Source organism: Prionailurus viverrinus, chromosome F2, assembly GCF_022837055.1.
Source record: "Prionailurus viverrinus isolate Anna chromosome F2, UM_Priviv_1.0, whole genome shotgun sequence".
Lineage (NCBI taxonomy): Eukaryota > Metazoa > Chordata > Mammalia > Carnivora > Felidae > Prionailurus > Prionailurus viverrinus.
Genome location: NC_062578.1, coordinates 28706385 through 28717453, shown reverse-complemented (window position 1 = coordinate 28717453; position 11069 = coordinate 28706385). Strand labels below are relative to the sequence as shown.

Genomic DNA, 11069 nt, shown 5'->3' with positions numbered 1-11069 from the left:
GGGAGAGCCAGACTCAGGAGCTGGCAAGATGTGGGAGTGCTTAGAAACCAGCAGTGAAAGATGGAGCCTGGGCAACAGGGAAGAGTCAGGGAACACACAAATGTTAGAGGTGCCCTTGGCTGTGCAAATGGTCAGGGGAACAGTCAGACAACTGGCTGGAAGGAGACCCAGCAATGGAGCTGATTTCTTCCTCTGCCAGGAAGCATTTCCTGTGCTTCCCCCTGTGTCTGAGGCTATTCCCAGGTGTGCTGAACTGGGCAGCATGGCGGGGGATGGCCAGCGTGTTCACATCTGGGGAAGGGACATGTATGAACCTGCCTGGGGCCACCGGGGCAGGCGTGGGGTGGGCAGCAGCTTATGTCCTCTTACCCCTGGTTCTGGCTCCTTTCAACATACCATGCCACTGCATCTGACCTGGAAAGTTTTTCTGGTACAATGGTGCCCCTCATCCTCGTCCAACTCTAAGTAGATTAGTTCGTTACAAGGCAGGAAGTTGAATAGCTTGGGGCTTTAATCTCCTGGTTATTCTGAGGCTGTTTGATGTTAGCCCTTCCTTCAGACCAGGCTTTGAAAAGGGCTTATTCTTCTTCTGTGACAGAGAAATGACCAGGACACAACCATGTTTTAAGTTCCAAGGGCTCTCACATCTGTTTGCTTCATGCATTCTCCATACAAATACACATGATGATTTTTAAAGGACATTTCTCTCTTTATTCTCTCTCTCTTTAATGTCCTTTTGTTTCTCACTCCTGTTCCCTCTTAGCTCATTTTTATTCCATTAGGATGTAATTGGGCTGACACTTCAAGTTTGCTTCCTCAGCCTGCCGGGTGAATACAGGATTAAGAACACAGGCAGAGCCTGACGCCACATTAATTGTTTACTCATTTACTACTTACCACATATCAGTCTGCTTACTATACTTAGTAGCAGCTGGGGTGATAGAGCCTCTGGTTCCACGGTAAAACCTGACTGTTGCAGCCTAGCTTGGGCAAATCAGTCTCAACTGAAGAATCAAAAAAGAAAGAAAGAAAGAAAGAAAGTGCAAATTTAATGCTTTGAAGAGTATCCAACTAGGGTAATAAAATATTATTTAGGACAAGTTCTTAGGGGATCTCTTTGGCTAAAAGGAGAACAAACTTCATCATAATCAGTGTATCAGTTGTACTTACAGGGCACATCAAAGAAGCTCCCGGCATTGAAAACGTCATGCTTTCACTTGTTTTACGAATTCTATAATCAGGTCTATATCATTCATTGCTCAGTAGATTCTTTTTTCATCCATAATACAAGAGTCAAATTCATTTCTGTTTCTATCCACATCACCTATAACTTGATTATGAATATAATGGTGTCATTAGTTCCTATATGTGTGCTATACGCATCATCAGTCAAGGTTTCCTTTGCTAACATAATCTTTTTGTGGAAGGCCATCCTCTTCTAAATAATCAGTTGAATCTTTGTGTCATCCAACAAAGACAAATGCAGTTTTAGGACCTTCGCTTGGCTGAGTGGAAGCAGTAGAATATTTTGCTCATGGGCTTCCAAGTTTCAGTTTGATATTATTTTTTAAAGAGATGATGGGCAAAAAGTTCTGGATTTGATCACCTCCATCTTGCAACATTTCCGTTAGATTTTCAGAGAGCTCCAATCTTTTGTCAATGGGGGACCCAAAGGAATTTCAGCCTGTCACTCTGGGGCTCAAATCTGAATAAGACATTTTAGACAGAGAAGAGAGAAAAGTCACACAAAGATGCAGATTCAGAAGAGGAGAAGTGACGTGTGAGATGGGGGCAACGTGCCTGCCTCAGTGTGTACCAGGGAACCCTGAGAGTCCCACCACAAAAGCATGCTTCCCCCAAGCTTCCAATTAAGCCTCAAAGCACAATCAATTTCCCTCTTATCCAGAGAGAATATTATGTCTTTCTAAGGAGGCAGCATATGGGAGCTACTGGGAAGGCCGTCCAGTCCAATTAAAAGGCAGATAGATCAGAGAGCACAGGACTCCTGAAGCTGTCTGATCTTTTGCCTATGATTTGTCTCAAGTGCAATTGACAGCCCCAACTTGCAATTACAATGAAGAAACTGGTATAGCTGGAGACTGGTCCAACAGGGAGGGAGGGTTTGACCATTTACATGCAGTTAATTATTAAGGACTGTCAGATGTCAGAATGGGAATTGGTAATATTGTGGTTAAACGCCCACCACATGTCTAATTTGAGTTGTGCCCGCTACCTCCAGCACCAGTTCAAATTAAGTCCACATTAATGTCTGATGGCTCACAGCTGTGCAGCATACAACTTTGTGCACTCACGGGGGGGGGGGGGGGGGTGTTCAAGGGGGGATTTGCATATCAGGGCCAGATAATGATTATGAAAGATGTGCATTTCTCTTTGTTGGAATAGGCATCATATAAGCTAAAGCCATAGTTATCATTATTATTATTATTATTAAAACCATCATTATGCTTAAGAAAATCTTGATCTAAGTTAGCTTCTTGGTGCAATTAATCCAGTTTTAAAGAGACAAATCCAGGAGAAATAATATATGCGTGTTGTCAGGAGGTACCAAACAGGCCCTAAAGAGATGAGAATGTGTCCAAATGATAATTGAAGTAAAGCCTGTCTCTATAAAAATTCTCTGTTAAACTTGGTGAGAGTTTACATATTGGGTTGCCAAAATACTCTTTTTTTTTTTTTTACGATTATGATTTTGAATACAGTGTTCCAGGTCAGCCCCTGGAGCGATGGCCTTGGTGCCCACCTGCCTACCATTTGGTTAAGGGAGTTCTCCGGGGGGTCTTCCACTGTGCCAGTGATCTCACAGCAGGCTTCTACCCATCCAGACAGGCAGAGAGCAGGTGTCACTCAGCTTGGAGGGGCACTCTGATGGTGTCCAGGGACTTCGGAAGCTTTGAGAGTGATGGCCGATTTCCAGCAATCCAGAGGGCTGTGCAAGGAACCCCTCATGCAGAAATATTTGAGGGTCCTGGGCATACATATGGTTTTGGGATCTGTGGTAAGCTGTAGGCAGAAGGAAATGGAAATTGGTGGTAGTGGTGGGGAGCCAGGTGGGCATTTGGCATTCTTGCCCTTGGCCATTCGTGGGCTGGCTTGCAAGAAACACGTGCTTAAAGTGAAGCTGTAAGTGAAGCTATAAAGTTAGGCACTATTTCTTAAGTTCTGAGAAGAACCAAAACATGAATCCTTTATTTACAAAACAGATGGTATAGACTCTTTAATCAGAAATCATACCATCTCACCATTTGTAACAAAATCAGCATGAGCTCATTTCATAGAAACAAAGCAAAGCTTTAAAAAAAGAACATGCGGGGCACCTGGGTGGCTCAGTCGGTTAAGCATCTGACTTCGGCTCAGGTCACGATCTCTCGGTCTGTGAGTTCGAGCCCCGAGTCGGGCTCTGGGCTGATGGCTCAGAGCCTGGAGCCTGCTTCCGATTCTGTGTCTCCCTCTCTCTCTGCCCCTCCCCCGTTCATGCTCTGTCTCTCTCTGTCCCAAAAATAAATAAACATTAAAAAAATTTTTTTTAAAAAGAACATGCTTACTCTTGGCACTAGAGGTGTTTCGTTTTACTTAAAAAAAAAAAAGATATTGCATAATATAGACAGATGAAGGAAAAACAGGACTTTGATAAGATTTAAGCATTTTCAACACTGACTGAAAAAGCATTTAGGAAACACAAGTACCTGTGAGTGCGTCACACGTTGCGGGTTCTTGCTAAGCAGATAGCAATAGCTGTGGAATGGAGACCTCGCTTGGGGCCAAGAGACTATCAGACTGTTTCCATCAGAGTGCCTAAAAAAAGCCTCCATGGGGAGGCGGCATCCAAACAGGAGCAGGGGGCCAAGTGGAGGCCACAGCCTGGTCACTCTGGTTAGTGTTCTCTTTCTGTCCTCCAAGTGGGCGATTGGGAAGCCCAACATAATGATCTGTTAAGGACAGAGATCACAGCTTCTGCGGTTTCCAGAAGCTGCTGCTGACATCGTTTTGACAAGAGCCCCGGCTCAGGGGTCACTTGAGTTGGAGCTGTGGGCTTTGTGTCCTGAGAAAACTTCAGAACCAGGGACCGTTGGGCATAATGCAAAGTGTGAGGTTGCTCGCTTTCATCAGGTTTTTGTGTCTGAGCCGGATGGGTGCTTCTCTGTTCATCACTTATTTAAAGCAAAGTTATTCTGTGCCTGTGCCCAGAGACCTGGTCATGACTGTGGAAACTGCAATGCTCCCCAAATAATAACCAGGCGTAATGACTGCACGGTAATAATCTCACCACTGGGGACTCATCTGAAATCAACTGTGTGTGGGATGGCTAACCCTCGTTGATGATACATCTGTTTGCAAGGCCTTTTTTCTCTTCCATCTATTCCTCTGATTTCCTATTTTCAGAAACAATGAGTAGCCCTGCCTTTCTGCTTTGATAGCAATTTCTCTGCCTTTTGAAGCCATAAGTTTGATGACTTTTTCTATATTCAATATCACATTTCTTAAAGGGACTGGTTGTAAGTGCAGTAGGAAGATTGGGATAGAAATTACATTTGTGTTACAATGTCTACCAGGTCTTATAAAAAGGGCCTCATGCCTGGGGAAGTAGAAATATTCTTCCAAAAATGATACAAGCCAGTAACTTTTACTAAGCGAAAAGGTAGTCCACAGGAGCCCCAGAATATTCCAAGTCAGGTTTGCACTGGTCCTACGCTTGGGTGGGAACCACCTCCCTGGTCCTGAAGAATGAAGTCTACTAGGGACATGCTGTTGGGTTGCATTCTTGGAGGGTAGAAGTGGAAAGAAGCTGTTACACACAGCCCAGGCCTTACCATTCCTTCCTTTATTTAGTAAGTTATTTTTGCCTCTTTAGCATCTCAGTAACTTCGTTGGCAAAATAGAGGAAATAATGAAACCCTCGTAAGTTTGTTATGAGAAACCAGTGACACAGTACGTGTAAAGCACGAGCCCAGTACCAGACACAAAGCAAGAACTCAACCCACGTGCCCTTCATTCCTCTTTTTTCCATGACTTCACTTTACAGATAGCTTAATGACACTATCTTTCATTTCAGTTATTATATATAGTTTCAAAACAGTTGCATACAGATAATTTTTGATAATGTACTTCTTAATTTTTTAGCACTTAGTGCACTGACATTAATTGATTATTTATATAACACCTGTCTGTTTCACATCTGTCTTCTTAGAACATACTATCTCTTCAAAGACAGGGGCTATGCCTGCCTGTTCACTTCAGTATCCTTGGTGCCTCCCATCACCTGGCGCAGAGGACGCACTCGACATTTGTTGGATAAATAAATTAATGCTTATGAAAACCCAGACTCACGTGTGATGGGGGAGAGGGAGTCCCATTGGAAAGATAGGTAGTTGGTGGGCAAAAAATTGTCCTTGTCTACTGTCCCATGTCTTCTTTTTAGTAAAAATTTTAACTTTATTTATTTATTTTGAGAGAGAGGAACAGAGAGAGAGAGAAAGAGAGAGAACACAAGCAGGCTCCGCCCATCAGCACAGAGCCCAATGCAGAGCTTGAACTCACGAACTGTGAGATCATGACCTGATCTGAGATCAAGAGTCGAACGTTTAACTGACCACACCACCCGGGCACCCCTACTGTCCCAGCTCTTCTGATCGCTGCTCTAATACCCAATAACCACATCGATTTCCCTGGCAACTTCCCTGGCATGGTCTGGTCCGGTACTTAAATACCTATAGTGAGGTCACGCTGGAGAAAGGAGAGAGCAAGGATGAACAGTGAAGCATCCATTAAACTAGAAGCCTTATACTTTTTACTTGGAAAACTGTGGGATGAATTAACCATGAGCTTCAAATATCAGCTTCATCTGGGTCATGTCTACTGTATCTAGACTTCAACGCCGCTGAATTGTCTACCACATCAGGTTTTAGGTACGTGTATTTCCTTTATCTTTTCTTTCCTCCGCTGCTATGCACTCCTTCCTGTGCCCGTCTAAATCCTATATATTCACATCTCAGTCTAGAGGTCACTTTCTGTAACACAAAAATGTAGATTAGGCCCTCTTTTAGGTGAGATCTTACATTTCACCATACCTAAGATGTAGCGTGCTACATTGTAATTCCCTTACTTCTCTGTATCACTCTCCAACCCTTAAGCTTCCTGAGAGCAAGAAATGTGTCTACCTCGTATGTCCAGGACCCAGCATGGTGCCTAGCTTAAAAAAAAAAAAAGTGTTTGTTGACTGAAAGTAGAAAGGGAAAGCCCTATATAAACCTATCTCCCCCATTAATGACCACTTTTATTATTGGCAAGGCAGATCAAATCACCAACCTAAGACAATGTACCCTTGTGGGTCACTTACTGTAGAGATCTATGAATATTAGAGAAAATATTTTATTTAAAAAAATTTTTTTAAAGTTTATTTATTTTTGAGACAGGGAGAGACAGAGCATGAACTGGGGAGGGTCAGAGAGAGAGGGAGACACAGAATCTGAAACAGGCTCCAGGCTCTGAGCCGTCAGCACAGAGCCCGATGCGGGGCTCGAACTCACGGACCACGAGATCGTGACCTGAGCCGAAGTCGGCCGCTTAACTGACTGAGCCACCCAGGCACCCCTAGAGAAAATATTTTAAAATAATTTAAGGCAGCAGGCTTTTAAGTCCATTTACTGGCCTTCCCCACTGTGGACTAGCTTTTTGAAAATAAGATGAATGAAGTTGGTTGGTCCTCCTTGAATCCCTTCTTGCATCTACATTGATCATTTGAATTTCCCAGGTCTCTATCATTTGGGCCCCATTTATACAAGGAAATAAGCCCACCCTCTGAGAAACTTATGTCTTTCTCTGGTCTCCAGCATAGGTGAGCAGCACACAATATGTGCATTGGGTCTTAGGATATTTAGGAACCTTTCAAGGTATGAGAACTTTCATGGTTTCTGGGAGCTAAGCAACCGGGAACAATCCCCCACTGTTCTCAACTAAGACAAACAGAAAAAAAAAGAAAGAAAAAAGATTGGAGGGAGGAGGAGAAAACCCTGGTCTCTGATAAATAACCTTTCCATATGAAGTGCACATCAGTCTGACATAAGTAATTAGCTGTCAGGTGCTGGGCTTTGCTGTCAGAGGCCAATTTTCAGATTAGTGTTAATTGCAGGGGGGCCTGATGGCCTTTGCTCCCACCCCCTCACCCCTTCAGTGGGCTCCCTTCCCCAGCTTGCTGCCAGTTTGACTGGAGCCTGGAGTAATGGAGCTGGCAGGGTGGAATCAATTACTGGCCAATGAAGATTTTCCCACAGGTCTGGGCTTGGGAAAGGAGGGCTATTCCTGCTGCCTAGACAGCTGGCCTGACTGTCCACTGGGAAAGGAGCCTGCAGAAGGCGAGGGCGGGCCGTGCTCGGTGATCAACCACTGACAGCCCATACATTATTGACGGGATTTGGCAGAGGGGCCCTTGCTACTTCTCCTTGTCTCTCTCCCCATTTTGTGCCTGTACCAACTCCTGGTTTATCCCAGCATCTTGTTGTCCAAATGAAAGTACAGAAAGACAAGATCCAAATGCAATTTGTTTGTGGGTCTCAATTCCAGAGAAAAAAGAAAAAGGAAGATAGCATGGTGTTATTATAGTTTAATGGCAACATTTGGACATACATGTTATTGTTCAATTTTTTTTTAATTTGAAATTCTTATTATTAGCATTGTGCTTTGTGTGATTTTGGTTCAGTTGGGGTCACTGCATGTATTTCAAGATGGGACCTGGGTTTTATCATTGCTTCCAGAGTTTCATGACATCCCACCTCTGCCCCCAAGGTTTTCTGCTCAGCAATAATAATAAAATCTGCATAAAGATGTTTTGCTCTCAATTACCTACTATGGTTTATGCCTTTAGCTGAAATTTCAAGCAAGGATAACCATTTAAATGCTGGCAAGCTGTGCCTTATCTTTTTTCTTCTGCCCGTGATTATTCAGGCAAATTCAAACAAAGAAACCAACATGGCTTTACCAATATTATCGATTTTTCAAAAGCAAAAAGTTCATATTAGATAATGTGCCAAAAATCCACTTGCCAATAATGTAAACATTTCAGAGAAATTTTGGTGTTTGTGCAAGACAAGTACACTGGAAGGGTGATGGAGAAACAAGTGACACACTGGACAAACTAAAATATTTATACATGAAGGGGCACCTGGGCAGCTCAGTCGGTTAAGCATCTGACTCTTGGTTTCAGCTCAGGTTATGTTCTCATGGTTCCTGAATTCAAGCCCCGTGTCAGGCTCTGTGCTGACAGCAAGGAGCCTGCTTGCGATTCTCTCTCTCCCTCTCTCTCTCTCTCTCTGCCCCTCCCGCTCTCTCTCTCTCTCTCAAAATAAATAAAGCTTAAAAATATTTTAAAATATTTATAAATCTTCTTTATAACCTCTTACTTAATTTTCCTTTTGTTATTTTTCTTTTCCTTTTAGGAAACTAACATTCAGGCTGAATTCTGTGTGTGTGTGTGTGTGTGTGTGTGTGCGCGCGCGCGTGTGCGTGTGCACGTGTGTGTGTGTGTGTGTGTTGTACGTAAAACTTATGTGGATTTTAGAGGAGTTTAGCTGTATAATTAAAATAGTCTTTGATGACTATTACTCAGTTTAAAATTAAATAAGACGTGGATATTACAGTTAAACAGGTTCCATGGGTGACAACATGGTCACAGGACAGGTCCCTGGACAACAGGTCCCTGGGTGACAAGTTTCAGATACTGGGCCTAAAATGTCTCTTGGAAAGGTAACATTGGGATGAGAAATTCAAGTCTGAGATCCACCTGGCCATATCTCCTGTAATTAAATAAATGTGATCATGAGAGGACTCGCCTTTCTCGACACCAGGATAAATGGCTCCCTGCTTTTCGCCCTAGAGGAAGGCTAGAGGCGGGGGCATAGGAAATAGAGACGGGAATCATGAAGCCTCCCTCCTATTCTCTACTTGAATCTGGGGTGGGAGGGCTAACATGTGATTTCTTTTATTTTTTTTAATTATTTTTTTAAATGTTTTTATTTCTTTTTGAGAGAGAGAGAGACAGAGTGCAAGTTGGGGAGGGGTGAAGAGAGGGGGAGACACAGAATCCACGGCAGGCTCCAGACTCCGAGCTGTCAGCGCAGAGCCCATCTCACAAACTCACAACCATGAGAGCATAACCTGAGCTGAAGTCGGACACTTAACAATGAATGTTTTATGACCAAATCCCTGTTGTACAGCATCCTGGTCAACCTCTGTGGAATCTTGAATCCCTGGTAACTGAAATTTAAAATGATGTCAAGGGGCTCTTGGGTGGTTCAGTCGGTTAAACATCTGACTCTCGATTTTGGCTCAGGTCATGATCTCACGGTTTGTGGGATTGAGCCCCAGGTCGGGCTCTGCGCTGACAGTGGGGAGCCTGATTGGGATTCTCTTGCTGCCTTTCTGTCTGTCTCTCCCCTGTGCACATATTCTCTCTCTCTCTCTCTCTCTCTCTCTCTCTCTCTCAAAATAAATAAATAAAATTTAAAAAGAAATGTAATGGGTAACAGCTGTTCCATGAGACTCAAAAAATGTCACATTTATTTTTATAAATACATTAAATGAAGTTTAGCTCTTAACGGTCTAGTTGGACGTACCTCCAGTTTCAGCTATTGTTTCAGAGTTCTCCATTCCTCTCCACTGAGATCATACAAGGTTCCTGGGACTTATACAATCCAGGGAAGAAATAGGGAAGAGCCTCTCGTCTTCAGCTTAATATATTTGCTGAAGAAAAGCTCATTATGGAAGCCTCTTCATCTTCTTGAAGGAACGTGACTCCTCTAGTGTGGGGCCAAGTAAGAGTCTCAGATATTAGCCACAGCCCCCAAAGCTATGGAGTTCAGTGTTGGGTTCCCATACATTCATTAGAGGGGCTGCTACCTCCTGGGGGGATTGTTTGAGGTGGCCCCAGGATCCATCAAGCTATCCATTGGATAACTTGTCCTCTAAATTTCAAATGATGGTGTGATATTGGGGAACATTTACATCCCCCTACCCCTTTCTGGGATCAAGAGCTCTTACTTACCTCCAGGGCTCTTCTTTCATTCACACATTAAAAAAAAAAAAAAAATCCTTTGACATGCCAGATACTTCAAACTTTGATTCAGATGGTATGGTCCTACACAGAGAGAAGCTAAGTGCAGGAAAGAGCTGGTCTCCAGAAGTATTGAGTAATATTGATAATTATGAAGCATTTTAAAGCAGAAACTGTTTTCCAGTAGAGATTACATCGGTCATTTATAGTGAACTCATCTATGTACAAGGGATAATATTTTTACAAATATTCCATTGGTGCATCTTAAATTCCCTCTTTATATTTCCCACTGTTGATAGCTTCCCAACCCTTTAGAAAGCAAGGCAGGAGGGTAGATTAAAGTGAGTCCTCAATGAAAGGAGGATTGTTCTAGGTTCCTGTATTAGACAGGTTATCCAGAGAAACAAAAACAAAAATGATTGGTTCTATCTATCTGTCTATCTATCTATCTATCATCTATCATAAGGAATCATCTCACAAAATTATGGAGGCTTTAAAACCCCTATCCTGCTGGAGCACCTGTCTGGCTCAGTTGGTTAAGCATCCGACTCTTGATTTCAGCTCAGGTTATGATCTCACAATTGGTGAGTTCGAGCCCCACATTGGGCTCTGTGCTGACAGCGTGGAGTCTGCTTGGGATTCTCTCTCCCTCTCTTGCTGCCCTCCCCCCACCTCTCACTCTCAAAAATAAATAAATAAAACTTAAAAAAAAAATAAAACCACAAGTCTGCAGGGTAAGTTACCAAGGGAGGGGCCTAGGAGAGTCAATGTTATTGTTCAAGTTCAAATAGGAAAAAAAAAATTATGTTCCAATCCAAAAGCTCTAAGACAGGAAGAATTCTCTCTTATTTTGGAGAGTTGGCATTTTTTTTCTGTTCAGACCTTCAACTGATTAGATGAGGCCACCTACATTAGGAAGAGCAATTTGCTTTACCCAATCTATTGATTAAATGTTAATCTCATCCAAAAGCACTCTCCCAGAAACACCCAGAATAATGTCTGATCA

General features: G+C 43.0%; 2 long non-coding RNA genes across 2 annotated transcripts; both read right to left on the bottom strand.

Annotated features, from left to right (window-relative positions):
- Positions 1–724: 724 nt before the first annotated feature.
- LOC125156510 (uncharacterized) lies at positions 725–1504 on the bottom strand. Its single transcript, XR_007148638.1, has 3 exons — positions 1171–1504; positions 898–1004; positions 725–821 (listed from the first exon to the last, which is right to left on the bottom strand). It is a non-coding gene; the product is annotated as an uncharacterized LOC125156510 (long non-coding RNA).
- A 55-nt stretch (positions 1505–1559) lies between these two features.
- On the bottom strand, positions 1560–10557 carry LOC125156511 (uncharacterized). The gene is made up of 3 exons (XR_007148639.1): positions 10055–10557; positions 2770–3021; positions 1560–1705 (listed from the first exon to the last, which is right to left on the bottom strand). It is a non-coding gene; the product is annotated as an uncharacterized LOC125156511 (long non-coding RNA).
- Between the last annotated feature and the right edge of the window lie 512 nt (positions 10558–11069).